The sequence below is a fragment of the Sphaerodactylus townsendi genome, linkage group LG05 (assembly GCF_021028975.2).
Source record: "Sphaerodactylus townsendi isolate TG3544 linkage group LG05, MPM_Stown_v2.3, whole genome shotgun sequence".
In the NCBI taxonomy this organism is placed as follows: Eukaryota; Metazoa; Chordata; class Lepidosauria; order Squamata; family Sphaerodactylidae; genus Sphaerodactylus; species Sphaerodactylus townsendi.
This window is the reverse complement of record NC_059429.1, coordinates 74,263,971-74,282,794: the sequence shown is the minus strand read 5'-3', so window position 1 is coordinate 74,282,794 and position 18,824 is coordinate 74,263,971. Positions and strand designations below refer to the sequence as shown.

General features: G+C 43.4%; 1 protein-coding gene across 1 annotated transcript in view; it reads left to right on the top strand.

Moving 5' to 3' along the window:
- Nucleotides 1-18,824, top strand: part of LOC125433362 (E3 ubiquitin-protein ligase Rnf220-like) — a 235,559-nt gene that overhangs the window by 155,698 nt on the left and 61,037 nt on the right. The window lies entirely within an intron of this gene.

The window sequence follows — 18,824 nt, the reverse complement described above, 5'->3', positions numbered from 1 at the left end:
AAACACCCCTCTATAGGTTGAGGCAGGAAACAGCGTAAAGTCCCTTTTGTTGGGATAAGTGCACTTCCAAGCCGTTTTCGCTGCAGCGGTTGCATCCTCTCCCGGGGGTGTGTGTGTCATCCAACACATGAATAAGGTCTTCAGCGACCAGAAGAGCACGCAATCTCGTTCACCACTCTGAATAACTCGAGTCTTCCGTCAAGATCATCAGTGGAAGTCGTCCATCGAGAAAAGAAGCCGTCATCATAAAGCTCCAAAAAAAAAAGTTAGGCAAAAAATATCCCTGGAAAAACTTTCTCTCTGGTAAAACTAGCAGAAACTTAACTCCACTCGTCAGTGCCAAGCTCTTTCACGCACAGGTAAAAACCATGGTTGGGATCTCAATCACCAAAGAAAAAAAGGAAAGAAAAAAATGGGCTAAAGGTGGGCTAAAGAAACACTGGGCCCATAACCTGTTGGGATAAGTGCTCTTGGTAGTTGGAGATTATCCCTCTTCGTAGTTAGCAGAGCGGCACGGGTGGCTAGAACACAGCAGAAGCCTTACCTCGTGTGCGTGCGTGTGATGGATCCCAATGTGCGGCAAGCTTACACAAAAGAAGGTCGGAGTAAGTTGTAGTTTCTAGTCTAATAAAAAGAGTATTTATTAGTGAACTCCATTCTGGATAGAAAAGTAGGTAGATAGAGTCACTGCTATCCTAATCTAGCTGGATGGGGATGGATGTGCGGAGCATCCATCCTCTCTCTAGGCATGATAGGAATAAGAAGTGAGAAGGGGTCGAGGAAGAAGCCGGAAGGAAGGAAGTCCCCGAAAGTATCAGTCTAACATCAAAGGGATAGAGCCAGCATGATAGAGTAAAGGTGTCAAATCCCTAGGTCCCTATCTAGCCACTAGCTCTCTAGTAAAACCTCCTCTGTAGGTTGAGGCAGGAAACAGCGTAACAGTGTAAAGTCCTTCACTTCCAACACCTTTCTTCCAACAATTTTGATATGCATCTGGAAGAGGAAGGCAAGAAAGCTGTCCTATATTGATGCCCACAGAATCACTTGTGCCCACGGAAACACTTGTGTGGATCCAAACTTTTGTCCTGGTATGACTTTCTCATCACTGGACTATTTTTTATTTAGTTTTTAGTTTTCTATACCACCCTATCCCCTGTGGGTTTCAAAGCAAACAAGGCCTGGAGCTGTTAGGGTTAGAGTTAGAGTTCATATCTGCCCCCCTTTGCACGCTGAAAGACTCTTAAAATACCTCAGTTATCAGTGCAGTGGAAATAGTGGCAGAATCTGAACGGAGAAGTGGCTCACACTGAGTTGAGTATTAATGGAATAAGGAAGCTGCTTCTCTGGTTCTGGTGGGTTGTTCTCTTAATATCTTCCTATTCTGGGTTTTTCCTTCTTTCTTTGATATTTCAATTTTGTTGTATTCTCTAGAGTATTTATGACCAGCTGCAGCTGTTGTCCTATTTAAAGTGCTTCAGCCAGTGAAATAATGTGTGGATCTACTGACATGGCTATATCCTTCCACTGTCCTTCCCCTAACTCAGGGGTCTCCAACCTTATAAAGCCTCCAGCCTTTGGTATTTTAAGAGGTGGTGGTAAGCATCACCCCAAAATGGCTGCCAAAGGAAGGCAGAGCCAAACATAATATCTCCCTCCTCACTTTGCAAAAGAATTGCACAATGGAAATAAAAAGGAATGCAGGGAAAAAAACCTGGGGGCGAAAGGGACAAAAAGAAGAGGAAATAAAAAAATAGGAAAGTCTGAAGGTGGAATTGAACCACAACCTTGGATTCTTACTAATCCTCCTGATTGTCTTGTGGCTGCTGCTACTATTTTATCCATGGAACTCCTTTCCATTTGAATCAGGGCAGCCAATAACAATCCCTGCTTTACAAAGGCCCCACTCACTTTCTGCAAAGCTTGGTGGGCACTAGGGGAAGTTTTGGAAGATGTCATGGAATTCATGGGCACCACATTGGGATATCCTGCCCTAATTATTAAGTCACGCAGACAAATACATGATGTTACTTTACACAGAGTCAAGGGGTATTTTCAGAGCAACGTTGTTCTCTTTAGCAGTGACTGTTCAGATAGAGGTTTTCCCATGATTTCATACCTGATACTTTTAACTGGAAGTGCCAGAAATTGAACATGGGACCTTCTGCCTGGATCAGGAATGCACCAAATTTGTTAACTGTTATATTTGAGAGGAACAGCTGATCTAGATGCCCAGGGTGTAAGTGGTAGAGAATTCAGATGTAGGGGAAGAAGCACTCTTTCAGATAAGTAAAACCCAAGCTATTTCCCATATTTCCATTATAGTGTATCTCATCCCTGCCTTTTGTATCAACATCTGTTACATACATTTATCATGCATTAAATCCAGGATGTTCATCCCTGTATTATTACATTTTAGCTATTTATTCTTCCATTTCTTATTTGGGGGTTTTGGCTTGTGTTGTCATGTTTGTGGAATTTAATTTTATTGCGTCCAATACTCCAATTTATCAAGAGCTTTCTGAATTTTAATATTTCCCCCCAAAGTATTCAGAGTTCCTTCCAGCTTTGTGTCATCTGAAACTTTGATAAGTATGCTCTACTCCTTTATCGGAATCATTAATAAAAAGGCTGAATAACAACAAACCTGGGACAATCTCATTACATTACTTTTGGCCAGAATGAATTCAGGTTTAGCTCTCAGTCACTGATTCACATTCTGCTTGGATGCTCCTTCGAAACGTTGGTTTAAGCTTGCTCTCTTAGAACCAGAGAGACCTGTGGTGTTTGTCTGCATCCTAAACCAGCACAGTCTGTGTTTATGGGCGAAGCAAGATGGCTGGTGATCTTGTGGGGAAAGGTGCCTGGGGAGCTGTTCATCTAATTCCAGGAGGAAAAGTATGTCAGCCAGAGCAAAATTGGCTGGCTTCTGGATTTATTCATTTCCCCTTGTTTCTGCCTGGTGGCAGGTGTTATGCTAAGAGCCCCTCGCTGTACAGCCATCTCACTAAAGCCCACGGCAGCTTAGCACTTTAAATGGTTTTGCTGCCGCTGCAACGATCCATGCTTGTCAACAGTTTGAGAGCTCTGGAGAACATCCACATAAACAAAATGGTAGAGAGCAAGAAACGTCTAGCACTAGAGATAAAGAACATATAAATGCATCCTGCTTAAGCATGAGGATAACCTAGTCCAGATTTAGAAAGCTCTGCACAAAAGTACTTTGCCTTTCTTGTAGTTCAGTAGCAAAATGTTAAGTACGTCGCCAAGACATAAAGCTAGAAAAATTTAAAAACCATTAAGCAAGGAAATACAAGCTTGAGCCATTTCTGAATGTAGTAGCCAGCCTGATAGAAAGGAGTAAGTAGTTTAGCGTGTAATGGCCACCCCCCTGGAAAATTTTATTTTTCATTTTTTTTAAAAAAGATCTACATCTAATGCATAAAAAAGCTAAGTGTGCAGTTTGCATCAAAATAATTGGAGCTATCAAGTGCTGTCCTAGAGTGTTTCTGAACTGTCGAACACAGGGCAGAATTATGGTGTAATTTCAGTGGCTCAATGGCTCATGGATGTTTAGTGATGCCACTTAGTGGATACTTCAGTGCAGTCAAGACAAAAATACATTTTGAAATAGTGATCAGCATGAGATCAGACTCCAGTTTGAATATTTCCAGAAATGGAACTCCTACTAGAAAGGAGATTATTTTAAAAGGTGTGTTCCCAGGCTCAGCTGGTACAGTGAATCCTCGGTTTTCGTCGGTAGTCCGTCTGAAAACAATAGGTGAAATCTGAAACGGATGAAAACCAAGGCTCCATTGAAGCTACTGCTGAAAGCAGTGGGTCCCCAGTTTCCACCACAAAATTAGTGCACACGTGCCGGCGAAAACTGATGAAAACTGAAGCAATGAACGAAAACTGAGGCAAAATTTTCGCCCAAAGAATCGGTGAAAACCGAGATTCCACTGTAACTATATTTATCTTGAAGTGTTCAGATATTATTCCGGAATTTGCAGCAGGTGCAGACAAAGAAGAATAGTTTGTATGTATATCCCACTTTCCACAGCCATAAGAAGTCTCAAAGTGACTTACAAATTCCTCTTCCTCTCTCCACAACTGGCACCTTGTGACTTAGGTGGGGCTGAGAGAGTTCTGAAGAACTGTGACTAGCCCAAATCCCCAACCACAGAGCCACTTGTATTTGATTGACATGTATGATACAGCTTAAGAATCTTGTGACAAGGTTGCTTGTAAAGGCTATACAAGTATGCATTTCACTGTGAAGACATCTGTGCAGGAGGTAAGAAACAAACTAGTTGACTGCAGGTGCCTCTGGGCAGTGAAATGGGCATAAGTAAACCCACACTTGAGTAATACTGGCATATGAGTGTTGAGTCATTGAGGTGCATGTTATTAAGTAGAGTTGGATCTCTGCTGTCTTGGAACAAATGCCCAAAGACCATATCAGAGATCAAATCAGAGCAATAAGAAAGTGATACTCTGTCCAATGATCTATAAACCATCTGGCATTTTAAGTTTTATTCAACCCCCTTTCTATATGGGCCATGTTTTGGCAACGTAATTTGCTATCTCAGGTCATCCTGCTATTGGTAAAGTAGGTAGATGAATGGTGCTGAGTGTTGTTTGCCTGGTCTTGTATTCCCCTTCCCCAGAATACTTTGATATGGTTTCAGGTATCTGATGTAGTGGGGAAATGATTATCATGTGGCTTTTTTTCCCAGAGAAAGGGAGAAATAACTTCAACAGCTTTGGTGGGCTAATGGTTGGGCCTTGCTAATATAGCCCGGAGTTCAATTCATGTGTGGCTGTCATAACCATTCTTGATTGCTGGCAGAAAAGTGTCAAGGCAGACAAGCAGTGGGAAGTCCCATTGCCTAGAACTTTTTCTCCTAGCCCGCCCCATACATTTACCTAACGCTAATGAGACATATTGATTGGAATGATGGGATTTGTAAAGGTCATGGGGTGACAGTCCATAAAACCAGCTGTGCCGGATCTGCAGCATCAGGGCCGATGGGTCTGGAGGGACAGATTAAGCCTTTGCACTGCAAAAGCTGACATCAATTACCCTGCAGATGTGTGTGTGGTTATAATGTATCTTCCCATGAAGAAGTTAACCCCATAGCAATTCCTTTCCTCCATGGAGTCCCCTAAAGCCTGTAAACTTATCTGGTGTGGTGTGTGCAAGTGATCAGGGGAAAGATGCTAAACTGCTCTTGGGAATTACAGTTTTTGCTTTTGCTCAGTTCTTCAGTGATTGGAGTGGAGCTGCAGGTGGCATCTGGGTAACCACAGTTACTTATTTGCACGACAGTCACATTGGCTTTTTCCACACTTTCATTACCGCTGTGAACACAGATGCATTTGTCGTGGCAGCGGAGCATCCACACAGCAGTCTTTCCCAGTTTTCTTGCCAAAGGCCTCTGCAGCTGCCATTCCCTACCACCTCTGCAGGGCTGGTTTTTGTTATTTTCTGTTTTTAATGAAAGCTCCGATTTCACAGAAGCTAGTAGAATGTGTCAGCAGAGCATTACAATGCTATTATCCTATAGCATTATCCTATAACAATTATTATCCTACAGTTATTATAACAGTTATCCTATAACAATCTAGCAATTAATGATTTGAAAACTGGGAAAAAAGATCTATAGTGATGCAATGGGAAAAATGGCAACTGTGAGGGAGAAATGCTAGTAATGTGGATGGGACCTTAGTGCATACATTCTTATCAGGATTGCTTGATAAGGCTCTTGAACTGCACTGTTTTCAGAAAGATTCGGGAAAAGCCGGTTTTGGGAAGTCTATACAAAGGATGGGGGAAAGCCTGCTGGAGCACAGTTAGACCACAACATATTGTGGATCCCCCCCCCCCCCCAAAAAAAATTGCAGTTTGGCAGCAAAGTGGAGCTAAAAGTCCATTTGGAAGCAGCAGGAGTAATGTCATGTGCCAGTAAGAATGTAATTTTTACTTCAACATACACTTACTTTATAGGCACATCTGCTTATATTACGTCTCTAACAATTGATTATGTTACAATTAATAATGATGTGGAAGGGCAGGAGAAATTTTCCCCAAAACATTTTATTCCACAGAGTGATTAGAACAGGTAAACTTTGGGACACAGAGGGGCAAGAAAGGGAAATTCTTTAAGATAAAGCTTAAGGTTAACGTTGTAAATGCAAACAGATATTTGTGACTATCACCTTACTTGCTGCAATGAAACATCAATGCTATCAACCTTTTGTGCAAAAAAACGCTATTGATTTTGCTCCCTGAAAACTCTTAAAGATGACTACAAAGGAATATATTCAAATGCACAGCTATTTCTGCAATTAATCCTTTGTATGTTTTGTAATAACAGTATTATTGGTTAGAATAATGACTGGCTCTCCCTATGGAAGTATCTTTTTACAGAATGACTCTAAGCTCAGAGCTTCATTTGAGCCAGAGCTCCCAAGGGCTGGAGTTTAGAACCCACATAGTGTACCAGAGATCAGTATTAGAAGATGTAAAATACTAATATAGAAGCAAGTCCTTTAGAGCATATTCAGAGACAGTCCCTTACCAGTAGCCAAACGTATGAAATGAACAAGAATAATTTCCAGAGAAAGGAAGAGAAACTGAATCATTCCCTTTTTGTGCTCAAAATGTCTTCTCAAGTTGCTTCTCTCCTGGGCAATAGATAGAAATAGCTATGTATTATTCCCGGTGAGAGAGTGGGAAAGCATTGAGGGGAGGGGAGGTTTGAGCTGAAATGTGTTTGAAGGGGGAAAGGTTCAGTAACCCTTCTTCTTGTTGGTTCTTCACTCAAGATTACAGCCCCCTGCAGTTGCTTTTAGGTTTAAAAAAAAGTCATTTTGAAAGACATACAACTTTATGTCATGCATCGTTTCAGCCTTTTGTTGCCCTGTTTCTGAGCCTAGTCTCCACTATAGGATGGAGCTGTATCCTGTGGCTGCTATAATTGTATTAAAATACTCTAAGCACAATAAGCCAGCCATAGACGCTCATTGGATGAGGGGAGATCTTTTGTCCACCTGATTTTGAGATCTTCCCCTGGGATGTTGCCATGAAGGAATTGGATATTAAGTCACCAGGAGCCCATCCACCCCACCCCACCCACACACTCATCCATGAGTTCAGGAACATCTGTTCATTCTTCCGTCCTAGTCTTTGGTGTGGGTGTGTTAGAGTGTGTGTGCGCACATGCTTTCGCTCCCTCTCTCTGCTAGTAATGAGTGGTTTGCGGTGGGAACTAAATGAAGTTGATTGCCCACTGGTGTCTGCCATTAGTGGTAATTAGTTAAAACATCAGAGTATAAACAGTAAATTGGCTCTAATAATTAATACTAGCACTCAAGCATATGAGAGAGAGGGAGACTGAGAGAGAAGCAGCAGCTTGTAAAATCAGTCGGGGATGTTTTAATTAAAAAAGAAAGAATGTAAGTTAAACTATATCAGGAAAAAAGGACAAAATACATGGGGGGGGGCTCTGCTTGTACACTAATGAGCCAAAGATTCTGTCTACTCTGGAGTGTAGTGGAGGGACTACTAGCCCCCACACAGCTCCAGGTGCAATGCAAAGCAAGTTCTTTGGTTTTCTATTGCATGCTAAAGGCTACAGAGGAACGATGCCTTCAGCAAACTTTCTTCTATATAATGGCAACACTTGAAGGTATTTTTGTCCATTTTGTAAAAAACATTTGAGAATATACCTTTCTTTGAAAATGGTTAAATGGCAATATTTCATCTATTTCAACACGTCTTAACCTTAAGACCCTCAAATTTCATGTCTGCTGAAATAGTTTGATACATGCAGCCCTTTCCTTTATTTTGCTAAAGATTAAAACAAATTATCTAGAAAGAAATTTGTGAATATGTACTTTTGAGTTAGTAGAAATTGAGTACATTTTAAATTGCTGCCAGGGTTGCCAAAAAGGACTATGAAGTCTGATTCTGTATTAAATCAGAATTTGTTTTGTAGATATCGCAGCATCTTCATCTTTTTAACCAACATATTTGGAAGAGGCTTCTTTATTTATTGAAGTTTCAAGCCTGATACTCTGTAAGTTTACTGTGACTGTGTCTCAGGGATTACACATTGTATACTCCTGAAATGATAATAATGGGTGCTCATTGTTGATATACCAGTTGTCTAGATCTCCATAGCATCCATCTGGATAGATCTGACTTTATGGACTGGATGTGCTGTTTTAATGCTTCCTATCTTGACTGTCCAGAGTTACAGTTTGGCCTATTGCTGGTTCCTCATTGTTCTGCCCAGTAATCAGTGTGGAATCAGTATAGGTTTTTTTCCTTCTTTACCCATAAGCTTTTTTACCCGTAAGCAGGGAGGCAGGCCAGTGAGCAGGACAGCCGGCCAACGGGGCAAGCCTAAGAGATGGCCCAGGACCAAATGGAGGATTGGGAGGGATGGTTGGGGGTGGGGAGAGGAAACAAGAAGGAAGGATAAGAAGGGGAGGGAAGAGAGGGGGAAACAGTGAAAGGCAGGAGAATGAAGACAGAGATTGTTGAGGAGAGAGAAACAGGAAAGGAGGAGGAGATAAGGACACAGGACTTGCAGAAGAATGGGCAAGGAGGGTCTACAGTTTAGGGTTAGCCTTCCCCCAGGTACAACTGGCAGCTGCTCCAGGCAGTCTGACATCAATGACCGCTCAGTCAGTCTGACATCAATACCAGGAAAGTAGCCTCTGTGCCTCCCTTGGCCCACCTCCCTTGGCCCACCCTGTCAGTTCAGCGGGGTCCATCCTGTGACCTCAGATAGGGTCCGCACCGTCTCGAATAGTGAGAGGGCGACCTGAAAAGCTGAACTGCCAACACTTGCAGGAGCAACCACACACCAGTCCTCTCTCCTCCCTGGCCATCAGGACCCCTGGCCCTTATATCCCTCCCCCTTGCTTTCCCCTCCCCTTGGCTTCCAGCTGTACCCCCATTCCCTGGCCCTTCCACCTGTAGGATTCTTAAATCCTAGCCCTTACTATGTCCACTCTTGCTTCAGAGTGGATCCAGCAGCCTTTAGGACCCAGGAGGCTTTGGGTCCTTCTTCCTCCTTTGATCCCCCTCCAGTGCCAGCAGTTCCACTCCTGCCATGGCACATCTGACTGGGCAGGCTATGACTGCTCTTTGCCTGTTTCTCTGGCTTTCTGCTGGCCTTGCAGACTCCCACAGCGTCCCTGGATGGGCATCCACACTCCAGGCTGCTCCTGAGGCTGCTCTTTTCACTGGCTTGATGTAAGGCCTCTACAGATAGGCCTTCGTGGGCTGTTTGTGGCATTTGGGGCACCAGGGAGGGGGCAACCACTGGCACTGGACAGAAAGATTCTAGAGCAGATCACTAAACAGGCAGTCTGTAAGCACTTAGAAGGAAATTCCGTGATCACTAAAAGTCAATATGGAGTTCTCAAAAACAAATCCTGCCAGACAAAATAGGAATGGATTCAAACTGCTGGAAAAGAGATTCCACCTAAACATTAGGAAGAACCTCCTGACAGTAAAGAGTATTCAACAGTGGAATACACTGCCTCGGAGGTTGATGGAATGTTCTTATTTGGAGGTTTTTAAACAGAGACTGGATGGCCATCTGTTGGGAGCACTTTGATTGTGTGTTCCTGAATGGCAGGGTATTGAACTGGATAGTCCTTGTGGTCTCTTACAACTTATGATTCTATGACTCTAAGTACCCAGACCCGGGAGGAAACCTCATTGTCCCTGACTTCTGACATCCTATAGGGCAGTGGTGGTGAACCTTTGGCACTCCAGGTGTTATGGACTACAATTCCCATCAGCCCCTGCCAGCATGGCCAATTGCCATGCTGGCAGGGGCTGATGGGAATTGTAGTCCATAACACCTGGAGTGCCAAAGGTTCGCCACCACGGCTATAGGGCCAAGCCCATGGACTGAAAGGACAAGGAGAAACTGAGGATGTCCGTCTACTAGGGAGGCCTTCAATGTTGGGTCCAGAGAGGAAGGACCACTCACTAGAATGCAAAATGGAGAGGATGCAAGCAGGCCAGAAAGAGAGGAAATTGGGTGGAAGCAAATGCCTCTTCTCTAGGCTCATCCCACGTCTTACTAAGACACTGCCAGGAAGGAAGGGAACATTGGAGAGTGCTATAGCTCCGGCAGCATCCACGCATGCATCTAAGGAATTGGACAGCCTTGTGTTGGAGCTTACCACAAAGAAAAGCAGCTAACACACTGATTAAAAGGCTAAAAAGTAAATGTTTATTAGGAAGTATATTTAGGGCAGGAAAGAGCAAAAGGTAGCATATTGTTATCTTGCTAGCTAGGAAGAGTCACTGCAACTAACTTCTGAGAAGAAGACTGAGAGTATCAGTCTAAGGCTGTGGTGGTGACCCTTTGGCACTCCAGATGTTATGGACTACAATTCCCATCAGCCCCTGACAGCATGGCCAATTAGGTCTTCATCTCAGTTCCTTTGCGCATTAAACATTACTACATCCAACACCTTGTGCATCCAGTAAGTATTAGATTATAGGTGGCTCCATTATTTTCCTTTTCATTAGCTGGAATAGGTAGACAACTAGGAAATTGTCTTTGTTTCCCTTCCTTTCCATTAATTTAGATGAAAATCCCAGAGACATTCTATTTTCTTTGGGCCTTCTTGCTAGCGCTGTGTTGAATTTTCACAAGGTTTAATGCATAGAGGGGTACAAAAATCTTCCACTTCTTTATGCACTTTTTCCACTGGCCTGTTTCAGTGGCCTGTTTGGGGATATTGTTTTGTTCTGCCACTGCTAGGGTGGGTGGGGGGAGGAGCAGAAAAGAGAACAATGGCCCATGGCTCCTTAACCTGGCCACACTGTTCTGGCCCAGCTGTGATATTTGGGAAGATGTTCATTGTGTTCCAACTCTAGTTTTTAATAATGATGCCTGACTAAATTGGGTAGAAAGTGAGTTATGTTATCCATTCAGATATGTTTCCATATCCCTATGAATGTATTGCCACAAAAATACTGTGTGACTGAATCTTATGGGAAAGTTTAACATCTTGTTGCAAAGTGATGCAAAATTTTAGAAAAGGGTGTTTGGGGCTGTTGTTGAAGGCAAAAATGTTTGTGAAATGAACCTTGCTGTTTCAGATCAGCAGTAGTTCTGAATAGTGCCTCTCAGTGCAGTGGACTTTGAAGATGCTGGATACTACACAAGAAGATGCTTTACTGAACAGCTGCCTCTGCTGGTTGGGGTTGAAGGTTAGAGGCAGGAAACATACTTGCATCAGGAGGGTCAGACCAGGAGGGCTATGCACACATGGCTATTAGTCATTTTCGGAGCGCACTAACAATGTTAATGCCATAAGTGACAGTGGGCCATGTTTAGGACCATAATTTAGGGGCTCTGAACGAAAGTCCGGCTCCAGGGAGTAAATTCACGAATTCTCCGCTGATACTAAACCTCCCAATAAATCTTACACAAACCAAAAAGCCCTAAGCACTAAATCCCAGAATCCGGTAATTGAAACCTTCCAAGCTCATGGGGCTGAAAAGGTAAATGGTCCATGTGTGTTTTTATTATAGTTTACCTGCTTATCTCCAAGGGAGAGAAAGGAAAAGAAAGGTCTTCAAATTAACACATCACATTTCACACTGTGGAAATAGTGTGTGCAACATGAGCATATGGCTGTAGCACTGAGTTCTGTTTAGCACGGCCTTGGGATAAGATCCATTTCACCTGATAAATATTGCACTGTTGCCTCTGCGTCGCATTTCTTTGCTCCAGTTGTTCTCCATTGCCCTCTGGTGATGGCTTTCTGTGAGAATCAGCTGCATTAGGAATAGTATATAATAGCCGCAGTGATGTTTATACATTTTGCTAATCTAATGGCCAAGTGGTGCTGTGCCCCACTATTGTCAATACAACTCAACTGACATCTAAATTATTGAATTTATTAAATTATTATTGAATTGAAAGCAAGTATGATGTTGTGGTTAGAGTATTGAACTAGGATCTAGGAGACCCAGGTTCAAACCCTGCTCTCAGGGAAGCTCTCAGCTTAACCTACCTCATAGGGGTGTTGTGAGGATAAAATAGAGGAGAGTCGAACAATATAAGCTGCTTTGGGGGACAAAGGCAAGGGACAGATGCAGTAAATAAAAAATGAAACAAGCATTTACATAGGAAGTTCAGCTTCTCAATATCTAAATCTTTATAACAAGCACATCAATAACTCCACAAAATAGAAGATAAATTGCTACAAGTTGCCTATAAAATTTGTCTTCAGTCAGAAACTTGATTCCAGAAACTTTATCTTCCATATCTGAGCCCAACAGTCCATTCGGTCTCACTGTGTTTACATTGGTACATTGTGCAATCTATTGCAGCATGTGTGTTTTTGGATTATTCTTGTAATCTTGTTAGACAGAGTTTGCTTTCTCCATATGATGTGGCTAACCGGAGTCAAGAGCGTGTGTGATTAGTCCTTTTTTCCCCAGTTGGCCTTTAGCATCCTGTCAGAACCACCTTAAAGTTACAATATCCTCTGGGTACCCAGTTGGCCTTTCCTTAACATTGCTACAAATATACTGCATAAGGAGGTACCCACTGGACGTTCAAATTCCAGAGTACCATTTGAGTTCCCTAATTACCATCCCTCAAGCAAAACATGTGTATGGTGGGAGGCAAAGGGGGCTATGGCCACAGGATTTGCTAAGAGGTAACTATGTTAGTTTTTTATTGCAAAATAAAAGTCCAGGAACACCTCAAAGACTAACATTTATTTTATTATTTATTTCATATTACTGAAATAAATGTTGTTAGTCTTTAAGGTGCCCCTGAACTTTTGTTTTATTTCACAGGATTTGTGTCAAAATCTTTGAAGGATAGCAATAGGGCCTGGCCCTCGATCTTCATATTACGCCACGATACCAGTATCCAGCAGCACAATCTAAAAACCTTCTTAGCAAGGCCTGTGTTACAGAACTCCCTAAAGCCAAAAGGATTGGGAGCTGAAGGATCGCCTTCGGGATACCATTCCATAGTTGTGGAGCTACAATAGAAAGTGCCTGCCCTTTCACCAAGCCTGGCTGAAAGATGAGAAGGGACACCTGACAGTTATTTCTAGGCAGTGTATGCTCACACCTGTACAATGAGAGGTGGTCCTTCAGATTGTGAGTGGCCTTAAAGGTAACACCCAGGATCAAGGACATAGGTAAGGGGGGGTTCTCAGGTTCAACATTCCCCCATTACATTTCCAAAGCTCTGCCCCCCGTTTGTTAATTTTTTGTATTTTTTGTGTTTTTCGGTTTTTAGCCTGCAGGGGTGCAGTTTTTAGGTTAGCGACACCAAAATTTCAGGGATGTTTTGGGAGACTGTCCTGATGATACCTCCCAGGTTTGGTGAAGTTTGGTTCAGGGGGTCCAAAGTTATGGACCCTCAAATGTGTAGCCCCCATCTCCTATTAGCTCCATTGGAAACAATGGGGGATGGGGCACCCCCTTTGGGTGGCATATTTACCTAGAGGATATGGGGTACCCTATGTCCCCAGGTGCCCCCCACTGGAGGGCGCAAAAATTTCAGGTTCGTTTGTGTGTATTTTGTATTTTTAGTGTTTTTTCAGTTTTCGGCCAGCAAGGGGTGCAGTTTTTAGGCTAGCAGCACCAAAATTTCAGGGGATTTTCAGGAACCCCTTCTGCTGATACCAGCCTGGTTTGGTGAAGTTTGGTTCAGAGGGTCCAAAGATATGGACCCCAAAAGGGGAACCCCATCCCCCATTGTTTCCAATGGGAGCTAATAGGACATGGGGGCTATACCTTTGAGGATCCATAACTTTGGACCCCCTGAACCAAACTTCACCAAACCAGGGTGGTATCATCAGGAGAGTCTCCTAAAGATAGCCTGAAATTTTGGTGGTGCTAGCTTAACAATTGCATGCCAACAGCAGGCACCCCCAAAATTTCCCCAGATTCTCCTTTTAAATCCAACCCCTTCGGCATGGATTTAAAGGGAGAATCTGAGGTCCCCAGTTTAAACATTGAAAGTGATGCTGTTTCAGGGTGGGGGAGAATCAACCACAAAACAGCATCACTGTCAATGTTGTTTTAACTGGGGACCCCAGATTCTCCCTTTAAGGTGCATTTAAAAGGAGAATCTGGGCTCCCTAGTTTAAACACAATGGAAAGTGATGCTGTTTGGGGGTCGATTCCAGCATCACAGTGGCCGTCTATGGGGGGGGCGCAAAACTCAGATTTTGCATTGGGCTCCATTTTCCCTAGCTATGGCTCTGCCTGGAGGGGAGGGCAGAAGGGACTGCTGGCTGGGAGCCCAGCCGGTGAGGGGGGCAGGGGAGTCTGCTGTCCCTGGCCTTGGAGGGCTGCTTTTATAAGCACTGATGGCAGGGGCAGGGCTTGGGGAGGCATGCCCACACCCCCAGGGGTGGTTGGGGATGGACTGCCCAGGATATTAAATTAAACCTGGTAAGAAACTAGTAATCTGTGCAACTGCTGAAATCTAGTTACCCCAGTCAGCAGGCAAGTTATTTTATATTGCACCTGATGAAATCTACAATAGGAGAAAGTTTCTTAGGTGGACCTATTACCTTTCCTATCCACCTGCTGAGAATTGATGCAAGATCATATCCTCAGTTGGTATTAGCTGGGATAACACTGCAATTCTCATATCTTAGAGCCAGGTTTTAGTCAAATCTAATCTTTTTATCTAATCTGGAGGAACCCGGTTTGATTCCCAGCTCTGCTGCCTGAGCTGTGGAGGCTTATCTGGGGAATTCAGATTAGCCTGTACACTCCCACACACGCCAGCTGGGTGACCTTGGGCTAGTCACAGCTTCTTGGAGCTCTCTCAGCCCCACCCACCTCACAGGGTGTTTGTTGTGAGGGGGGAAGGGCAAGGAGATTGTAAGCCCCTTTGAGTCTCCTGCAGGAGAGAAAGGGGGGATATAAATCCAAACTCTTCTTCTTCTTCAAACAAGCCAGATCTACTCGCTCCAGCCATATACGTTGATGATCTAATTATTGATGATCTGGCCAATAGCCAGGGTGAGATTCATGGGCCAAGAATCCTTTGGCTCTTAGTCTTTGGCTCACACCAAGAGTTTCCTCCTCCAATCATGACCATGCACTGACTTACTTGTAATAGGGCTGTAGCAGATGCTCAACCCAGGTCTTATTTATTTGGTTTGGATGTCTTTTTCCTGGTCATGTCACATATAAAAAATTTACCTTTGACCCCTTGACTTCATACCTTAGGGCATATCAGAAAGTGAATAAACAGTGTTCTAGGTAAGGTCCTTAAAATGAAATAAAACAAAAAAAAAACAGTTTTGCAACCTATGCTAACCTTATTCACACTTCACACACCAGAGTTAGGTTGGCCTGACCTCATGAGGTACTCAGTTGCCCTGCAAGCTGCCCAAGCTACCTGCTCAAGCAGAAGAGCATGATGGAATGACGAATTATGTCTCTTCAAAGCTGGATCTTCCCTTTTGTTGGGCTGATGATACTATGGTGCCTTTAGCCTTTTCCTGCTTTTTTCATCTCTTTTTTCAACCCACACTATCCCAAATAAAAGTGCATCCTGTTCTTGCTAGGTCCTAAATGTTCCTTGTTTACACCTTTGTTTGGCTATGTATTCCATTTCACAACCTGGTCTCCAGGTGATACAGCGGAAAATGCATCAATCCACATCAGACCTCAGAAATCATATGGTTTTTGCTGCCTAGCGTTAGTGTCTGAACACCTTTAGTGTCAGGCATCACTAGAGTAGCAGTGGCTAAGAGCAGGTCCACTCTAATCTAGAGGAACCAGGTTTGATTCCCCTCTCTGCCGCTTAAGCTGTGGAGGCTTATCTGGGGAATTCAGTTTAGCAGAGGTGTTCCTCCCATTGGGCAAAGTGTCTTTGCGCCTCCCTTGTGGGGGGCGCAAAAACTCCAGGTTCGTGTGTGGGGTTTTTTTTGTATTTTCAGTGTTTTTCCGTTTTTGGCCTGCAGAGGGCGCAGTGTTTAGGTTAGCAGCACCAAAATTTCAGGGAATTTTTGGGGGACTCTCCAGATGATACCACCCAGGTTTGGTGAGGTTTGGTTTAGGGAGTCCAAAGTTATGGACTCCCAAAGGGAGTGCCCCATCCCCCATTGTTTCCAACGGGAGCTAATAGGAGATGGGGCTACCTTTGAGGGTCCATAACTTTGGACCCCCTGAACCAAACTTCACCAAACCTGGATGGTATCATCAGTAGGGTCTCATGAAGATACTCTGAAATTTTGGTGCTGCTATCTTAATAATTGCACCCCTGAGAGCAGGCACCCCCTAAATTTCCCCAGATTCTCCTTTTAAATCCACCCCCTTCCTGCCAATGCTTGTTTTCTTTCTTTCTTTTATTCTCTCAATGCCTAATAAAGGTGGTTGTTGTTGTTGCTGTTGTTGTTATTATTATTATTAAATCCACCCCCTTTCGGCATGGATTTAAAGGGAGAATCTGAAGTCCCCAGTTTAAACATTGAAAGTGATGCTGTTTCAGGGTGGGGGAGAATCCACCCCCAAACAGCATCACTTTCAATGTTGTTTAAACTGGGGACCCCAGATTCTCCTTTTAAGGTGGATTTAAAAGGAGAATCTGGGCTCCCTAGTTTAAACACCATTGAAAATAATGCTGTTTGGGGGTGGATTCCAGCATCATTGTTTAAACTAGGGAGCCCAGATTCCCCTTTTAAATCCACCTTAAAGGGAGAATCTGGGGTCCCCAGTTTAGATAACATTGAAAGTGATGCTGTTTCCCCCAATTGGGGGGACTGGATACAACACCACAAAATGTTTTCATAGCAGTAATAAAACATTTTGAAAGCATTCTGAAAATGTTTTCCAAAAATTATTTCTGCTGTGTGGCATGGCCCATTGCTGTGTTCAGATTTGTGAGTTGGGGCATGTTCTATAATGTGATGGTGACTTTGAAATGACCTGGTGAAAAAAATCATTGTTTGGTCACAGTGGAAGAGGGTGGCCACCCATGGGGGGTGCATCAAACTCAGGTTTTGCCCAGGGCTCCAGTTTGCCTAGTACGCCACTGCAGATTAGCCTGTGCACTCCCACACACACCGGCTGGGTGACCTGGGCTGGGTGACCTGAGCTCTCTCAGCACCACCTACCTCACAGTGTGTTTGTTGTTTGGGGGGGGGGGGGGAGGGAAAGGAAATTGTAAGCCCCTTTGAGTCTCCTATAGGAGAGAAACTGGGAATATAATTCCAACTCTTCTTCTTCAGCATTTGACTATCTGTTGGGCAGTCATAGTAAAATGTTTATTTTATATCACCTGCTTATAGAACATTTTCTCACAAGGACTACACTCTGTCTCACCAAAAGAAAAAAACAACCAAAATTGTAACTTCATTCACCACATGCTGTACTGTCTTTGTTTTAGAATGCACTGTTTGGATCCTAGTGCCTACCTAATAGAACTAGGTAGTCACTGGGACCCAAATGGAGCATTCTCAAACAAAGACATTGACTGGACTGGACTGGACTGACTCATCTGTCACCAGTCATAAGTTCCACTCATGGAACTTGAAGCCCTCAAGCCTGCCTTCTTCTTCATGAGTTATATTTTCTTGAAGATCCTTTCCCTCAAAGTTGCCATGCCTATTACATGGATGAGGAAAGTGGAAGAGTTGAGGGCACTTTCTGTCCAAAATAAATTGAGTGTATTTTGTTCATACATGGTGGTCCCATTCACAGATTTGTTCCTAAAGTTAATGGACTGTGGGCAGGAGTGCTTTTCCCACCTCCATCACATGCTAGTTTGGGCAGGAAAGTTCTGTTTACATCAAAGGGGAGGAGGAGCACTCCAAACCTTTTAGAGGGAGCTAGAAAGCTGTGGAAACATTCTCAGTGGCAGGCCTGTGCAAGCAGGCTCCCATATGTCCCTGCACAGAAGACAATTTGATGAACAACAGTTACAGGTGAGTATAACCCTGTTTTCTTCCACCCTGGACTCACACTTCTATTTGCCAGACACCAACATCTTCACAGGTAGGTGTATTATTTTTAGCTCTCAGGTCAAGAAAAGGACGTCATTGGGTTGCCTTGCCGTCTGTATTATTATCTTATTTATTGTATTTATATTCTATTTTAACTGTTTTTAAAAGTTTGTATCAGTTTTAATATGTGACCTGCCCTGAGCCCTTCGGGGATACGGCGGGATATAAATTTGACCAAACAAACAAACAAATAAATAAAATGGTTACATAGCCTGTCATGAAGTGTTACAGGGGGGCAGATAAACCTTGTAATGCTGAAGAGTTGGCAAGGGATTGATGAATTAAATTAGCTGTTGGTTAGGATAAAATCACTCATATGTAGAAAACATGTTGCAGACAGTTTGAGAGATACTTTTTTCGTACACAATTGATTATTGGAAGTCACTAGCATGCTGAAGACTAATTGTATAAGGCCTTTTCTGCATGAACAGATTTTTCCAGTGGTCAGACTTTAGTTTTTTTGTGAAATCATTCCATACACCTCCATTCCCCTCATCATTTCCCCCCTGTCTCTCCAGTTGCATTTATTACCCATACTATTGCTGAAAATACTATTCCTAATGGTGGCGGGATGTCATAAATGACACAGAAGAGCAATCCTCCCCATTTTTTTTCTTTTGTGCAGGTGCTCTAGTGGCACTGTGCAGTGACAATGAAGTGGCAATTCAAATCATGCTTCCATTTCACCACTGAGAACTATGCATTCAAAATGGAAGCCAAAAAACCCTACTGGAGCAGGCACCATTACCTGAAGGAACATAAATACGTAGCCCTCCTCTCACATT